This window comes from Arvicola amphibius, chromosome 10 (assembly GCF_903992535.2).
Source record: "Arvicola amphibius chromosome 10, mArvAmp1.2, whole genome shotgun sequence".
NCBI lineage: Eukaryota > Metazoa > Chordata > Mammalia > Rodentia > Cricetidae > Arvicola > Arvicola amphibius.
The window spans coordinates 12,216,494-12,235,682 of record NC_052056.1 but is presented as its reverse complement, the minus strand read 5'-3'; positions in this window follow the sequence as shown (position 1 = coordinate 12,235,682).

Genomic DNA, 19,189 nt, shown 5'->3' with positions numbered 1-19,189 from the left:
GGTTTCTCAAATTTAAGCAAAGGTGTTTTCCATGGAAAAATGGGCATTGCTTTTCTCATTTTGATTCGCAAAAGCAGCAGTTATGAAGCTATGTTTGAAAGTTCTGCAGTATCCTTCATGAGGGCTCTCTTTGGTAGGTATTGGTCACTTGTATCTTCAATGTAATTTTTAGTTTATTTATATAATACACATTATTGCTTCAACTCATGGTAATAAATAAGAAACTTCATTTATTTACTTTTCTATTCCTGTGATAAAGCCCCAGACTGAGTGTAGCTTATGAAGGAGCTTGCTTTTAAAAGTCTTATGGATTCAAAGGCATAAGAGTCCACCATTGTGTGAGGCATAACAGCCATTGGCAGGCATGCTGTAAGAGCTAAAGAGCTAAAAGATTACATTTTTTTATTCCTCTCTCGAATGTTACCTCCTGACCTCAGTTTACCTTCTCTTCTCTCCTCCAAGAACCCCACTCCTATCCCTCTTCCTCAAATCCACTCCTTCGTTTCTCTTCAGAAAAGGACAGACTTCCCTGGGATAGCAATCAAACATGACATTTCAAGTTACAATAACACTAGTTACAAACCCTCATAATAAGGTGATGTGAGGCAACCCTGTAGAAGAAAAAGGGTCCCCAAAGCAGACAAAAGGGTCAGAGACAGCCCCTGCTCCCACTGTTAGGAGCTGCACAAGAGCACCAAACCACACAACCATAAATATATGCAGAGAACCTAGGCCAGGCTCCCTGATTGTCAGTTTAGTCTTTGTGAGCCCCTATGAGCCCTGGTTAGTTAATTCCGCAGACTTTCTTGTGGTTTCTGGCTCCTATAATCCTTCCTCTCATTCTTCCACAGGGGTACATGAGCTGCATCTAATGTTTGGATGTGGATCTCTTCATCTGCTCCCATTAGCTGTGGGATGAAGCTTCTCTGATGATGATAGTGCTAGGATTATATTTTTAAATCATAAACAGAAAACAGAGAGCAAACTGATGTTCCGCAAGGCTCTGAACTCAAAGCCTGCCCCAGTGATAGACTTCCTCCAGCAATGAGGAACCACCTTCCCAGACAGCTGTACTAACTAAAGACCAAGTGATCAAATAGCTGAGCCTATAGAGAAACATTCTCATGCAAAGTACTGCACAAGATAATTCCATAAGGACCCAACATTCCATCTTCAATGTGACATTTGAGTTACAGAAAGGTAATCAGTTGATGCTTAGTGTTCCTGATGAATGAATCATACTTTTTTTGTTTCTTTTAATCCTATAATATCTCAGTAAAGCAGAACTAAAAGTAAGTTTTAATTATTAATACTTATAAAAGGCATCCAAGGAACACTGTCTATACTTGAGGGGCAACTGCTTTTAAGTGCAAGTTTCACCATTAAAACAGAAAATCATTGAAAATTAAATGTGTTTTGGAATATAAGGTGGCCCAGTGGGTACTAGAGCTTGCTGGGCAAGCACAAAGACTTGAGTTCAGGTCCCTACTAACTATGTAAAAACTCCAGGTATTACTCATACACCTGAAACACTAGTGCTTTGAGGCATAAAGGAAGGTAGATTTGATAAGACGCACTGGTCATGAATCTAGCCAGAAAATGATGTCCAGGGTCAATAAGAGACCCTAGCATGAGGAAATAAGGCAAAGAGTGGAAAAGTAGGACACTTGAAGTCCTTCGCTGACCTTCATATGTATAGCTGCACACACTCATACACAAAAAGCTAAAAGAAGATAGTATTCACCTCTGTACCCTGACTAAAGTGGATTGATATATAACATGTTAGACTATGGGACATGTTTTAGTAACATTGAGCAGAATTCTTTGGGTCTATCCTTGTGATTCATTTAATTTACTGATGCCAATTGTGATCTAACTAAGTCTCCAGAAGTTTTCCTTGCCAATTGAATTTTAATTTCTGTTCTGAAGATGTTGAGTTATTCTAACATAATTTATAGGCTTCTTGTGTTAAACCATTAGATTTAGTGTTCTAAATCATCATTGTTGATTTATATAAGTTTAATGAACAAATTATCTTGACTGTGTTTGGCTGCCCTATATGATTCTCATTACTGCTAAATTAACAAAGAAACCCAGAACTGAGTATCTGTGGGAGTTCGTGGGAACACATTCATGCAAGGATATTCAGTGAGCTGACTGTTAGCTAAACCAGAATGGCACTGGGTGTTTCCTGTCGTCTCTTTCCCCAATAGGTGATGTATGTTTCGAAATCTACCTGACACCTCCCTAGTTTTAGCGATACCAGGATGAGTCATAGAACTTTGCACGTAGTGTGGCTCATTGCAGGAAGAGGAAACAAAGCAAAAAGCCCATAGGGGAAAAGTCCTGAGGAAGCCAGACACAGTGCTCTGGAATCCTCTTTCAACGAGGCACACAGGATGCATTCAACCCCTCCAGCAACGAATTACAACACGTCTGTAGTCTTATCTACCAAGGAAGTTCAATGGAGACTCATTTAGGACTCACAAAGGGAGGGTCACAACCACTACCTTCCTGGATTCTCCAAAATGTTCAGAATCTCAGAAGGAAAGCAGTTTTTTTTTTTTTTTGAGGGAGGGAAGGGGGAATAAACCAAACTTTGCGCAACTATGTAAAGATACTGTCCAAAACCCATCATGGAATTAAGTTTTGCCAAGGATAACTTTATCAGGCCTGATGTTGTTCGCTCTTCTCTAAATATTATTCCAGGTTTACTCTCTAGCAAGGACAAAGTTCCAGTAAGGAAAATGGAAGCTGCAAGGTCCTCTTGAAGCCTAGTTTAAGAATTGACATACACTGTTGCAGACATGGTTCACTGGACAAAAAGAGTCATAGATTCTTGATGAGAATAGAAACATTCTTTCCATCCATCCATCCCTCCCTCCCTCTCTTTTTCTTCTTCTTTTCCCTTCCTTCCTTCCTTCCTTCCTTTCTTCCTTCCTTCCTTCCTTCCTTCCTTCCTTCATTTCATCCCTTCCTCCCTCTTCCTTCCTCCCATTCTTCTACCCATTCTTCTTTCCTTTTTTCCTTTCCTTCCTTTTCTACTCTTTCTTTCTTCCTTCCTTCCTTCCTTCCTTCCTTCCTTCCTTCCTTCTTTCTTTCTTTCTTTCTTTCTTTCTTTCTTTCTTTCTTTCTTTCTTTCTTTCTTTCTTTCTTTCTTTCTTTCTCTCTGGGTCTCATGTAGTCCAGACCAGCATAAAACTCACTCTGTAGAAAGGAATGACCTTGAACTTCTGTTTCTCCTGCTCTTACATCTCAAGCGTTTAGATGTTGGGCTTATATTATTATATGTAACTCATTGTGGTACAAGATATTAAATCTGGGGCTTTATATACACCAGGCAAGTACTATACCAATTAAATTCTATACTTATGTTTCCCTGTGACCTTTGCCATATAATATCTGATACTCTTCCCATCTCATTTAGAGTTTGTTAAATGTCATAGCTAGCAGTTTGTATCAAGGATATAATTATTGTATTGTACTCCCAGAACTTCTATCCTTTGTCTTAAAAATTTAGGAGAGGCTTGTGCATTGCTTTGTTCCTATTTTATATTGATGATTAATCACAATTGCATTTTAAACCCTTCCGGATAAGAGTGTCATCTGTTCACCCGTAGATGGTTAAGGTTCAAGCTAAAGGGATGAAGCCAACAGTTTTGTTGCTGTAATATCCATAATCTCTGCATTCATTCCTAAGTGTAAATTTGTGGAAAGTAGGCCTCTATCTTTCATGGGATCCAGAGAACTGATATTTAGAAAATGCAGAGTGGACGTCCATCAACTTCAGCTCCAGAGACTCACATCGTCTACATCACACTGATGAACTATAGTCGCTGTCACACTCAAGAGGAAACCCAGCTGTACTTAGTTCTCTAACCAGGAGCCAAATATAGAAGCAATACTACCGCCTGCAGCCCAAGCCCATAACTTTCCAAGAGCTCATCCAGACTTTCCTGGGCAACTGATGGATAAGGCGGGAGGGAAAATTCCAAGATGCTCAAATATAGATGCTAAATTCTGAATTGAGACAGGCTAATTATATGGAAATTAGAAATAATTGATATTTAACACTCATTCTTCTTGACATTTTCAGGTTAACTGTGATGGAACTAAATCTTGTCACTGCTGTGCAGACGTAGATTTTATTGGTCACAAGGAACAGCCATAACAGTTGCATTTCAGGGGTATTAAGTACAGTCTCAACACCCCCAACAGCAGATTTTAGCACGGACTTTAAAGGAACATTCCTCTTAGGACGCTTTCCTGGACAATATCACTCCTCTCCACAGCATTCCTTGTCAGGACAAGCTGACCCACTCTCTGTAAGCAGTGATGTGACCACAGTCGTTACTGTTTTCCACAGGCTAATGAGCAGATCTCTTTGATTACCTTCTCCCACTCATGTAGATCCGTATCTATCACCATGCACAAAACTCAAGTCCAAATGGATTAAAGACCTCAATATCAATCTGAACACACTGAACCTGTTAGAGGAGAAAGTGGGAAGTACTCTACAACATTTGGGCACAAGAGACTGCTTCCTACGTATAGCCCCAGCAGCACAGACATTAAGGGCAACATTGAATAAGTGGGACCTCCTGAAGCTGAGCAGCTTCTGTAAAGCAAAGGACACTGTCACTAAGACAAAAAGGCAGCCTACTGACTGGGAAAAGATCTTCACCAACCCCGCAACAGACAAAGGTCTGATCTCCAAAATATATAAGGAACTCAAGAGACTAGACTTTAAAATGCTAATTAACCCAATTAAAAAATGGGGCACTGAACTGAACAGAGAATTCTCAACAGAAGAAGTTCGAATGGCCAAAAGACACTTAAGGGCATGCTCATCCTCCTTAGCAATCAGGGAAATGCAAATCAAAACAACGTTGAAATACCATCTTACACCTGTCAGATTGGCTAAAATCAAAAACACCAATGATAGCCTTTGCTGGAGAGGCTGAGGAGTAAGGGGTACACTCATCCATTGCTGGTGGGAATGCAAACTTGTGCAACCACTTTGGAAAGCAGTGTGGAGGTTTCTCAGGAAATTTGGAATCAACCTACCCCAGGACCCAGCAATCCCACTCTTGGGAATTTACCCAAGAGATGCCCAATCATATTACAAAAGCATTTGTTCAACTATGTTTATAGCAGCATTATTTGTAATAGCCAGAACCTGGAAACAACCTAGATGCCCTTCAGTGGAAGAATGGATGAAGAAAGTGTGGAATATATATATATTAGAGTACTACTCGGTGGTAAAAAACAATGACATCTTGAATTTTGCATGCAAATGGATGGAAATAGAAAACACCATCCTGAGTGAGGTAACCCAGGCCCAAAATGATGAACATGGGATGTACTCACTGACTTTTAAAGCCAACCGAATAACCCCATTCCTGTTATAATGATGCATGAATAGAGGACCATTCCTTCCAGTGAAGGCGCACTGACCATATTCTCAAATATAAAATTTTGAAGCCAGCTTTTGGCAGAAAGACACATATGCTTTCTGAGTAGTCACAATAAATGCCTAATTTAATTTCCAAAGTAAAGGCACACAGCTGAAAAACATGCTTTCATTCAATAAAATGTTTTAGAATTGAATAGAATTTCAATGAGTTCAAAAGATTGAATGAAAAAAATTGGAACAAAAAATACTTTTTAAGTAATACTCTTCTATAATGGCTCAAGTGACAATATTTTTCCTGGTTATTATTTGAACAAATGTTTGTATAGTGCTTAACTGTGTGTCTATATTTTTATAGCGCTGGAGGTCAAACACAGAACCTTGTGCATACTAGGCATACATGCTCTGGTTGAGCTGTGTCCTTAGCCTCTGAGTAAATGATTTTAAAATAAATAAATATCTATCTTACACATGAGTTTATATCATGGGAAAAATACATAGAGAATTTCATATATTTAATCCTATATATCAGTCATATAGCAAGCAAGCTTATTTAGGGATATAATCTCACACAGGAAAACCTAAGGCTTGTAGAGGTTTAGAAACTGAATTAAGAATGCACCAGAATTGGTTTTCTTGAACATGGCATGACTTTGTTCTTCTCTATAACTGAAAGAAGTTCTCTGTGCAATTTCTGCTGTTACTGAAATTGAATTATTAGTATCTGTGTTCTTTAGTCCTGTTTCACCCGAGAGACAAAAAGTGATTGAAAATAGTCACTATACTTAGATATAGCCCCAGTACTATCCTGTGTATGAATGAATGTGCACACACACACACACACACACACACACGAAGTCACACACAAAACACACACACACGTGTGTACATGCACGCACACATGTGCATGGCACTTATATTGCATTTGGACTAAATAGTATTTGGACAGATGAAAAGGTTACTCTTAAAGTGATTGTCAAAACATTATTTGAGAATCTTGAAAATGATCCCCTTAAGTTTCTTTATAAACAGCCTAAAATGTCAACTTTGAATGCTGTTTCTATAAGGCCCCAGCAGGGTGACTCGCCACTGAAAGTTACTAATGGAGAAATTAACAGAAACATGAAATATCTGGTAGACATTTAATTTTCCACACTTTATCACAAGAGATTTTAAATACATGCCTCTGTAATAATTATCTTAAGGAATAGGCTGTGTTCACCTTTTTATATCACATACACAAAAGGAAAGTAAATAATTGGACATTATTTCTATTACCTCAGGGTTATCTTCCCCAAGCAAGCCTTGACCCATCTACACCAAAGATCCATGACCCTAAAACAGAGCTAGGCTGGCTGGGAGAAGACGTCCAGGTCAGAGTAACAAGAACATCTCTGTTTAATTACTAGAAATAACTCCTGGGAAGAAAACTTTCCCATCCTAGGGCTGGAAAATAAGTATCAGCAACAGTTGTTGGTTGCTTTGTGTTTTAACAGGGAAAAAAATGTTAAAGGGTAGTATTTAAAAAAAAAAAACCTACGTAAAACAACACAACCAACATTATTGAAGATGTTGAGTGTGTGCAACGTGTAGAAAAGAAGCCCTTAACTCTGTCACACTGATTATACCGTGGAATGTTCCCTCAAATTATAAGATTAGGAGACCGTTGCCAACATCTTAGTTTTTTTTTTTTCCAAAATGGTAATTCTTGGCAGGCAGAGTGTGATTTTATTCACAGGAACATTGTCTTAGGGAATTTTCTCAGTAGGAAAATGCTGAGGAGAATTTATAGAAAACACTACTCAGAAAACTCCCTTTTCAAGGCAGTTTGTGAGAAAGTTGGCCCTGTCAGGGAAAAAAAATGCCTAAGAAAATATTCCAAAATGAATCATAGAAACTTTCTTCAGAAATAGTTCACATAAATATTAAGAGCATACACTCTCAGTGGAGAAAGCTTTCAAATGTTTTCAGTGGAACTGTGTCTAACACGTCCCAGAGATGGGCTATTGTGATTCTTCTCCTGTTTTGCTGTTATTTACTTAGCTATTTCTGTCATGTCTTATCCTGGGAGTTAGGTAGGGAACACCCTGAGTAAGAGGGACACACATCTTTATTTAGCCGCAATTCCCGTGAGCGGACTGGCCAGTGTTTGAACCTCTGCTCAACAAGCACCGGTTTTATAAAGGAACTTTGGAAATTAAAACATCCCTTTGGAGAGCAGAGCAAGGAATGTGGCAATTGGGTTTTATCTGCTTGTTAATCAACAAGTCTGCCGTGTAGTCCTGTTCCCTGAAAATCTCAGAAGCACGAAGCCCAAGAAGGCACTTTTACTTCGAGGCCTATCAGTTTCTCACTGTGCAAAGCATCTAAGACTCATGGGAACAACAAAGGAGGGGCCTTCTAGGGTATGCGGCACAGGATGGGCCAGTGTCAGAATTCATGACCCTGGAAGTGTACCGCAGCGGAGAAGGAGATGGAGTCCACCATTCAAACTTGACCTAATAAAATATCAATTAGTGCTTATTGGAAACAAATTAGAACCCAAGTTTATATTAGCCAAGTTGCATGTTTTAACTTGGTATATCCTAGGAATACTTTGGTTCTGTGTTCTTTACAGAGCAGGACGGTGCAATGATGTGAAGAATTCTGTCTACCTTAACACTGATGCATTATGATCACTCCACACTGACATTGCTCCTCACATCTGCTCCTCTCAGCCTATATCCCGACTCTCACATAAAACAAGAGCTTTGGAACTACTTATGTTCTTGATTCCAGACCCATCATACAGATAAGACGGTAGGGCAAGGGGAAACTTGGAAAAAATTCTCTCTCAGCCAAATTTGGTGTCATTGCATGGTAATTCAGGCAAGGGGAGCTTAATTGGTGCCAAATGAGTAACTCCTTGAGATATGCTCTGTGCAGTTACAAATGTTCTCCACATCTTGACTAAACTGCTCACCAGTGAAAATCCCGAGATGTCAAGGTCAGGGCTGTCTGTGCCACATCCATCTTCTTAGTGCCCTTGTTTCTTATCAGTTTCTCTAGTCCTCTTACTCCTCTCCCTGGATGGCTTGTGTTCTGCCAAGCCTTTTTCCAAAGTCCTTTCCTTGAACCTCCTGCCAGGAAGCTTATAAAATGTGCTTTTCCACCCTGGAACCATGAGGGATACAAATCAGACAAGTTCTTACTCTGTCTCTTTCCCTTCTGGAATTTTCCTTTGCACTTTTTACTTCATGCATTCTATGATTGCCTTTATACTGACTGGTCCTTCACTTCTGCCTAAATCTTACCTTCAACTTTAAGAACTGGGATTTTTGTTTAAAAGAAGTTGTAGGGTAGGGGCAGAATGCCAACATTCACTGAATTCTAACAAATTCAACAATAGAAAGTATCATAAATGAAGTCTATTTCCCAGATATAACATTATGCTAGGAAAGTCTGACATGGACCACAGACCCCTTAGATGCGTGACGTGCCTGGTTCCTTTTATTAGTGCCAGCCATTTGGAGATACATTGTCAAAGAACATTCTCTGACACATGACATAGGAAAGCCTGCTTGGAGAAATATGCTTGGGTCCTTTGCTTATATACTGCTCTGAGGTCCACTGTATCCATCTGAATTTTTTTTCCCATTCAGTTCTGTCCTACTGCCTTCATCTACACATAGACAAGGGTTTTCTCTAGTTGCTATTCAATTTGTTATTTTTAAAAGTTGTGTGATTTAAAGCACTGTTTGGAAAGTTTTATTGGCCTTCAGTGTTTCCAGTTTTGAAACTAAAATTGAGCAAGTCAACTCAAGTCATTCTAGCATAGCAGCTCCATCTTGCAGCTGCTGCTTCTGAGTGCTAGCATTTGAACAAGGAACTTGACTTTTAACAAAAGGCAAAATGTTCATCCACCTAGAAAGGATATATGATTTCCTAGGTGTCTTTTGTAATATCTCGCTTTCATTTCCAATTTCTCTCTATGGTTTGTTTAATTTGACTGATGGTTTTTGGATCTTGTTATTCTTTTCAAAAAACCAGCTCTTCAATCATTGATTCTTTGTATGTGTATGTTTCATTAATTTTGATTATTGGTATCTCTTTCCATCTGTTGTATTGGGGTGTTTCCCACGGATATAGCAGTGTCTTGGAAATTATTTGTGTAACCAACTACCTTCCAATTGTTTTTCAGCTCTATCCCATATAGAGGAAATACATTCCAGGTACTATGTATCTGGTCAAGAACCTGTGGTTAGGGAACAGGCAGGCACTAGGGGGACAGCCTATTACTATTATTCTACTAAGCTGTCATAGCTTCAAGCTGCCACCTACATTGGTAGCTCTCTACCCAAAGATTAGCTCTGGACTTTATCAGTAGACTTTTAGTAGTTAACAAAAACCCTCACAACTGGTCAATGTACAGAGAATAAGAACCAGTGGAGTGGAAATGAAAGATTTATATCACTTCCCAATGAAGGCTCGGGAATCATTGCAGAAAGAGAATGGAGAGACTATAAGAGCCAGAGGTCAGGGAAGATCAGAATAAAACACTGTCTTCTAGTCAAGACAGGACACTGCACAAGTGAACTCACTAGAGCTTCTCTTCCTGGAACAACAAAAGACAAAGCCAGTCAAGATTCTAGCATGGATTAGGAAGGGAGGAATCAACTCTAACTCCTAACTGATAAACTTGGGAGAGCTGATAACTCTTGGAGAGGATTAAAGTTTCTTTGTTTGTTTGTTTTGTGTTTTTCCCCCCAAGTAAAACCCCTGGTAGGTCAACCACATTCCCGTGCATGGCTCTACAACCACAAAATTGGAGTTGACGAATTAATTTTTGAAAGGATACAAAGCTGGTGGGTAGAGAGATGAGAGTTAAGAAGAAGAACAAAGTGTAAATGTGATAAAAACATTCTTAAAAGATGAAAAAATATTTAAAAACAATTTGAAAAAAGAATTATCCTTATTTTAAATTTTGACTGTGTAGTAGTGTGTATTCTTGAGTGCAGTTTCTTACAGAGTCTGGCAGAGGTGTTGGACCTCCAGAAACTGAGATAGTTATAGGCTGTTGCAAGCAGCCCTAAGTGTCAAGTAAACTAGGGTCCTCTACACGACATTATGTGCTCTTAGCTACCAGTCCATCTCTCTACTACCTAGAATTTATTAGGCTTGAAAGTAGATGAAGCTTAATTTCTCTGACTTAAATTTTTAGAATATGAAATGAAAATTCTAAGCAAGTTAGATGAGTATTTTATACTTCTTTCTTTTTACCATTTGAGAGTTAATAATTATTTTACATGTTTGTTGATCTTTTCATAATGCTTGGGGTAATACCAGAACTTGTGAATGGTAAGTACATACTAGCACAGAGTAACAGCCCACTTGAAAAAATACTATATAATATTTAGTTAAAATCTGAAAATGGTGAAAGTCGGGTATTGAAGCTAACTACTATCACTCTGTGGTGGCTGATATATGATTTAAGGTATAGCAGCATTTCTTTTATGAATTTCAATATGTTTTTAGAATATTTTTAGAATTTCAATATGTTCTTCGTGGATTTTTCCTTTAATGAATATTAGTTTCTTTCACTATCTCTTTTGATTTGTTTTGGTTTAAAGATTATTTTTATCAGATATAAAAATGGCTTGCTTCTAGAATTCAGTTTCTTAGATATTTTTTTCCACCCTTTTACCCTAAAGCGATGTCTGTTTTTGATGGTCAGGTATGTTTCTTAGATGCAGCAGAAAGATGGATCCTGTTTTATAATTTAACCCATTATTAGTCTGTGTCTTTTTATTGAGAAATAAAGATTATTAATGTTGAGAGTTATCAAAGAGCAGTGTTTATTAAACCCTGCTACTTTGTTGTCATGGGTTTCTTTCACCTCTTCTGGTGTTAACTGTTCTGCTATTATTTATTCCTTGTATCCTCTTGGATGCAGTTAACCTTCTCTTTAGAGTGAAGTTTTCCTTTCAGTGTCTTCTGTAGGCTGGATTAATATAGAAATTCCTTAAATTTGATTTTATCATTATTTTTTCTTTGGATGATTTCTGTGAAGCAGTGCTTTATAGACACAGCAAGGCTGATACTGCTACTCAATGCACAAGACCTACACAGGTTCAAACTAAACAAAATCTGAGCATTGGGAAGGGGAGTGAATATAAAGTCTCTCCTCCTAACCAAGATGCTTTTCTCAATTTATACCTGCTCGGAGAGGGTAAATCAGTCTTCTTCAGTGGACTAATGCAACCACACTCCAAGACTGGACAACACAAAATGGACTCCATGTGGTTTTTTTCTCTTTTTTATTTTGTTTATGTGTGTTCTTTTTATGGTATAATTATATTTTTAAGAGCGAGAATGAACACAAAGTTGGGTGACGGAGTAGAGAATGGAATCTGGGACAAATTGGAAGAGGGGAAAGAATATGACCAAAGTATACAGCATAAAAACTTTAAGAATCTAAAAACATTCTCATCCTCAGTTTTTCTCTAAAGTTGCTGCAGAATTTTGTTTATTTCTAACTATAATTTCACATAATTTCTCTTGCGTTTGTAATTTGTTTCATGATCATATAACAAATATTAGATGCAGACTCAAGATATATCAGTGATTTGGCTTTTGAGCATGTCGCTCTTTCAATCATTAAAATACACAATACTTAACAAGTAAAGGAATATTTAACATAACCAATGATTATAAGATCAAGAATACTGGGGTCAGAAAGATTGTTTTAAAGCCAAATTATTGTAGGCATCTCCTAATCAATATTTCTTTTCTTAAACTGGTAAAACATATATAACACAAATGTTAGTGCCTTAGCTTGCTGGAAGACTTTTAATTTCATGACTAGATCAATGTTCTGTTTCTTATAAGTATAGTTTTATTTTCTATTTTTCTTTTTAATATATTTTTATTAGAAGATCTAAGTTTACATAATGAGAGATAATGAGAAGAAATGCATAAATATGAAACTCGGTTATGTGAACAAGTTCTCAGAGTGTGTAAAACCAGAATTTCACAAAATTTTCAGCAGGATTACTAATCAGAACAGGAAATACATCTGGATGGATTTTAGCAACAAACTCTACCAGAACATAAAGAGAGATGTAAAATATTTCATAAGTGATGAAATCCTAATCGAGTTAATCATGATGTCTTAGGTTTTAGCACTTGTCCCAGGATTGACAGACACAATTCTTCTAGACTATTTCTGCAACCTCACTGCTCCCAACAGGCTCACATGATAAGGCTTTTTCTTGGACATGAAGTTTTTCTACTTTGAATTTTGCCATTTGGGCCAATCCAAATGAGCCTAGTGATTTCTATACAAGAAATATCAACAAATAATCGCAGCTATTACAGTCTCCATGAAATTGTCTTTCATTGAGTATTTATAGTTCATAATAAATAAAAAGAAAGAAAAAAGCCATATTTAGATGAATGTGTTATATTCATATACTGAGTATACACTGAGAGTGGAGGTAATGAATAGTAATAAGAAAGTATGAGAGGAAACAAAATACCTAGACTATATCACACATCTACCTAATATTTTATATTTTGTAGTCTGAAATAGTCTAACTATTTTTAAACATTTTCTATTTTAAAAACATCCAGCAATAGCCTTTGTTAGTATAAAATATCAGCCAAACTGCTGTTATCTTTATTGATGTAATACAAGACACAGAGAGCTGATCTATTGTTTCACAGAAACAATTTCTCTACAATTAGAGTCCTTGTTTAGTTTAGTCTAAAAATACTGAGGCTAATCTTAAGGACAATAATAGACTATTCTATTGACTTTGCTGCAACAAGTGGAACAGTATACACGAGGATGTGCCTGTTATCACAGGACAAATGTAGAAGCAATGGGATTCTGTCCTGAGAAGATAAGATTCTGATGGTTACAGATTTAGCTTTCAGTCTCTCTTCTGGATAGGCTCTCATAGCTTACTTTGTTTGGTTTTGTAGCTACCTTATGAACTATTGTACTTGATTTTGCACAAAGGTATCTTTTGACAAGCAATCCTCCAGAAATGTGAGTGTGTGTATGTGTGTTATACATGTGTAGTATATGTGTATGCTATGTATACATTTGTGAGTTGGGGTATGAGTGTGCCTGTGAATGCCCAGGAGCCTGAGGAGATAATCAGACATCTCTGCTCTGTGCCTTAGTCCCTTGAGACAAAGTCTTGCACAAAATCTGGGTTGAGGCTGTTAGCCATCAAGCACCAGCAATCCTGTCTCCAATCCAACACACAGTGCTGAGGTTACAGACCCACATGACCATGCCTGACTATTTCCATTGGTCTGGGAATTGAACTTGGGTCCTCATGGTTGCACAGACAGCACTTTTAGCTATCAAGCTACCTTCTAAGCCTCCCAAATTTAGGTTTTGTATCTTTTATTTTACATTGATGAACTTCTTTAGATGATTTCCATAGATGAAATAGCAAAGCAATGCTTTTATCTGGTCCTCAGAGTTATTAGTCTTTCTATTTAAGTTAATGTGTGATTAATGTATTATTCACATTGTTATAAACTTTAATCATATACAGCCTATTGGGATTTCTCCACAGCTTCAAACCCATACTCAGAATACTTCTACACTTTTGCTAAATGGCCATACTGTCAAACTACTTACTAAGTATCCATGAATATACATACAGGTTTGTGTTGTTCCCAGAATTCGCCAGGGGAGTTTGATGCTGCATTGGGCAGTGGCTAATGCAATCACACACCTGACCCAAATGCTGGGGATAAGTGATGGTGGAATGCTTGGGCCTAAAAGGAACATTTGTATCATACCTCAGCTGCTCAGGGAAAATCTCAGAAGAAGGTATGTGGAAAGAATGCTAGACCGAGAAAATGGGGAAATGTGCAGCAAAAATGATGTCATTGGGAAATGGCAGCCACTGTCCCCACAACTCAAAGCAAGTATGATTATCTGCACATTTCATCAAAGATGAGGGAGAGCCATGAGGCCTTTTCTTTCTCTGAGGGACTATTGGCTGCTAAATGTGTTCGGCATTTTCTTTAGTGGGGTAGTTATCGCTAAGTTGTCTTTACCCCAGTAAATGTCACCCAACCCAAGCTCAGATGAGATGCTGCGAAAATGTGGTGTGACATACATGAGTAAGACATAGAAGCAGGAGAGACCTTGTTGGGAAGACAGTTATCAGTAGAAGCGGGACCAAAATGAGAGAAGAGAAATGGAGGTGAAAATGACAAAATTTCTTATGTACATATGTGGAATGTTTTATATTTAAATATTTATTTGTTAATTGTGTGTATATGTGTGTATGTATGTAGGAGTATGTGCAGAGGAGTATGGATGCTCTCAGAGGCCAGAAGCACCAGATCCCTCTTGATCTGAAGTTGTAACCAGTTGTGAACTGTTTGACATGGCTTCTGGCAACCGAACTCGGTCCCTCTGCAAGAGCACCTCACACTCTCAACAGCTGAACCATCTCTTCCCAACCTCTTTCTATTTTCTTTAAACATCCTTATCGTAACCCACGCTCGTGTTCGTGTCTTCCTGGCTGGACTTTCAAGTGTCCTGTGACATAGACTGCGAATGTTTGTCGTCTGAGCAGCTATGTTTATTTATGCTTTGTTTCACATTTGTATTTGGCCCTATGATTTATATAATTGTCCCTTACTCGAGTTGTCTTAATGCTAGCAGTCAAGTTGGCAAAGGACATTATCAACAAATGACTCCGCTAAAAGTAGATGTCCTGAGTGTGGGCCAGACGCTGGCCATCAGTTACTGGTACAGGCAGCCTCGGGGGCAGCTCCCACCCTCCCTTTCTTACGCACAACTGCCACGGACATCAGCATCGGAGCCCTTGGAACTGAGCCTGAGTATCCTGGGTAGGACTTGGCATGGACATCTCTGACAGCAGAACTTGGCTTGGGTTTTGTTTAAATAAAGTACTTCACATTGAACTGCAGGAAAGGAGGAGAGAGGGAGGGAAGTGAATATAAAGAGCGGAAGCTTGTACCTCACTTTAGGTTATCAGAAAAGACAGAACGTTTAAAGCCTGGTCCATAAAACAAATGGATATATTGAAAGAGAGATTATGAAACCATTTAAAAATCACAGAAAGTCTGTGTGATAGGCTTCAGTCTTCACTCTTCAATTTTATTGCTACTACCATTTTTTTTTTCTTTTCTTTCTTTTTGATGTACGAGGAATTGCTGCTGGAACTCTATACACAATAAGTGTTACACCACTGAGCTACATACTCAGCCCTTTGATTCCTTCCAATGAGACAACACCAATAAAAGTGTGATACAAAAAAACCCCAAATTGGTCATTTATTCATGTCTTATCAGTTAGTATAATATTCCCCAAACAAGTGGAGTCTCTCGGTTCCCTCTCATACCCCCTGCCTTCATCTACTGTAAACTTTCTGATCTTTCTCTCCTGCTTTCAAGCTGTCCGCAGCTTTATGGTTGACTTACTTCCCTTTCCCTTGCAGATGTGGCTGTGCCTTTCCCTAGAAACAAGACAGAACACTCTCATTTTCTCTCCTCCTCCTCTTCTTCCCTTCCTCCTCCCTCTCCCTTGTAGTACATACATGTATGTGTGAGATGTGCTCTCTGATACAGGTGACCAGAGGTGAGTGTCAGATATCTTCCTGAATCACTTTCCTATCTTATACTTTGAGCCAGTGTCTCTTCACTGATCCTGGAGCTCACGGTTTTTACAGGACTGGCTGGCCAGTGAGTCCCTGGCATCAGCCTGTCTCCACCCCCGGCACTGGGTTTAAACATGAGCTCCTCAGCTTATTTTGGATGCTGGGGATCCAAACTCAACCCTCACGGTTATACAACAAGCACTTTACACACTGAGCCGCCTCCACGGCTTCTCTCTTTCCAGTCTTCTAAGATGTCATCCTGTCCTTGGCTCATTGTTTATCTTCCCTCTTGCTTTCGTTCAGAGTTTTTTTAATTGGGATTTTTGGTCTCTGGAAGCAGAGATTCCTAAAGGAGAGCTCGAGGAAAAGTCGGGTACCCTGTAATAATCTGACAGTTGAGACAGGGTGGAGAAGTTATAGGGGCCTACACCTTTAATTCCTGGACTCGGGAGGTAGAGGCAGGATGATCTCTGTGAGTTCAAGGACAACCTAGTCTACAGATTAAGTTCCAGAGCAGCTAGGGCTAAACAGAGAAATCCTGTCTTGGAAAAAAAAAAAAGGAAAAAGAAAGGAATGAAGAAAACACAGGGGAGGAAGAGTTTTACAGCCACACTTTTGGTCTCAGGGCAGGCAACTGAATGCTCACTTGGTAATTCCATGTGCAGACAACTGCTTTGTCCAATCTGTGCCCTTCATTGTGCCCAATTCATTCTTTCCTCCGCCGCCTATTTTGTACAGAACCTTACAACCTTTGCTACCTTTGTTCTAGACCTTGTCCTCGGGATACAGAAAACATCCCTGTAATTTTTGCTAGATTTCAATTTTCTTATTTGGTTGAAACATATCAGTGTTTCATTGGTGTAAGAGACCTTAGTTAAGATAAAATCTCAGCTATATATTTCTAATAAGGAGCATGTAAAATAAATGGATTCCTAGCTAAAACACACAGCCATTCTGATGAGAAGACCTATAGAGGACCCCCCACCCAAAAACCCTGCAGCTTTTACGACATTTACTACACACGTCTCATTCTTTTCTCCTTTAACTGTTCAGTGTGGGGAATTTAAACTAGACAACGAATGAAATGCTAACCAGTTGTAGACAGAAGCTTCTGTCGTGCCTGGTCCTGCAATCGTTCACTCCCAAATAAATACACAGAGGCTTATATTAATTATAATCTGTTTTCCCTATTGCTCAGGCTTATTATTAACTAGCTCTTACAACCTAAATTAATCCATAATTCTTTTTTTTTTTTTTTTGGTTTTTTCGAGACAGGGTTTCCCTGTAGTTTCTAGAGCCTGTCCTGGAGCTAGCTCTTGTAGACCAGGCTGGCCTCGAACTCAGAGATCCACCTGCCTCTGCCTCCCGAGTGCTGGGATTAAAGGCGTGCGCCACCACTGCCCGGCCATAATTCTTATCTATGTTTAGCCAAGGCTTGTATCTCAACAAGACATTCTCATCTTGCTTGCTCTTTGTCTGGCTGGTGACTGCAGCTCTGCCTTTCCTCTTTCCAGAATTCTCCTAGTCTGTTTGCCCTGCCTATATTTCCAGTCTGACTACTAGCCAATCAGCATTTTATTAAACCAATATGAGTAACAAATCTTTACAGTGTACAAGAACATTATTCCACAACAAGCAGCCAGAGACTTCTGTGTTTTGAATATAGTTTATTCCTACCAATATTCATGGTAAGTTTTGGTTCTTACTGTGACAGTGTTATAAGACCACAGGGATTTGCAATGTTTATTTATGTTAGGAGGTATTACTCTTAGAAGGGATCAATGGAAGTAGGCTTGCTTTTGTTTGAGTGACTACTATAAAAAGAGCCTGAACCCTCCATGGTCCATTGCTTCCTTTCTCTCTTGCACGTGTGTGTATGTGTGTATGTGTGTGTGTGTGTGTGTGTGTGTGTGTGTATGTACATGCATTTGTGCTCTATGACCCTATAATCATAGAGTGCTCACCATAGGTAGATATTTGATGGAGGCGGGTCTTCTATCAATCTGTTGATTTCATTGGTTAATTAATAAAGAAAACTGCTTGGCCTAATAGGTTAGAACATAGGTGGGTGGAGTAGACAGAACAGAATGCTGGGGAAGAGGGAAGTGAGGCAGATGCCTCGGGCAATCATCATGCCTCTCCTCTCTGAGACAGATGCGATGGAGCCAGCCACCAGGTCAGACATGCTGAATCTTTCCCAGTAAGACACCACTTGTGGTGTTACACAGATTATTAGAAATGGGTTAACCAAGTAGCCAGTAAGAGGCTAGAGCTAATGGGCCAAGCAGTGTTTAAATGAATACAGTTGTATGTTGTTATTTCGGGGCATAAGCTAGCCAGTGGCCGGGAGCAGGGCAGGATGAAAAGCAGGCTTGTCCGCTGGCCACATCACTACAGATACTGACTACAAACTCTTGGACTTCCAAAACTATGAGTTAATTCAACCTCTTTCCTGAATGTAGTACATTGTCTCTGGTATTTTTTCACATCAGCTCCAAATGCAGTAAGACTCAGAGTTTTAAGTAATTTTATTTCATTTGTTCTTCCTATTTTCTTTTTGTTTCAAATCAATTTCTTGATTAATTTGTGCCTTTTCCTTATATTTGTGGTCTCCTTTCTCTAGTCCCTTCAATGGATCCAAATATCAGTCATTTTACTAGCATTGTTCTCCCCACCCCCAATCTTCTTTGGACTTGCATGTCAATAGTCTCATCACAAATGGTGGTTAGACAACAGTTGTCTCAGTTAGATTTGCAACAAGTCACCTAGAAATTAGCGCCTTGACATCAGGTCATTTTACTTACATCATAGGCTCGATCTCACCCAAATCTTCTCAGATGTGCCTGTCTCAGTCACTGTTACAGTCACCACACAATATCAGAATCTCAATGCACATCTCAGGCAGGTTGGTGAGATTAAAGACAACAGGTTACTGCTGTTGTTGCTGCTGCTGCGCCTCCTCCTACTTTTCCAAGACAGGGTTTCTTTGTGTAGCCCTGGCTGTTCTGGAACTCCTTCTGTAGACCAGGTTGGTTTCAATCTCAGAGATTCCTCCTGCCTCTGCCACCTGAGAGCTGAGATTAAAGGTGTGGATCACCACACCCTACCTATGTTTCTTGCTATTAGTAAATTAGTTGGG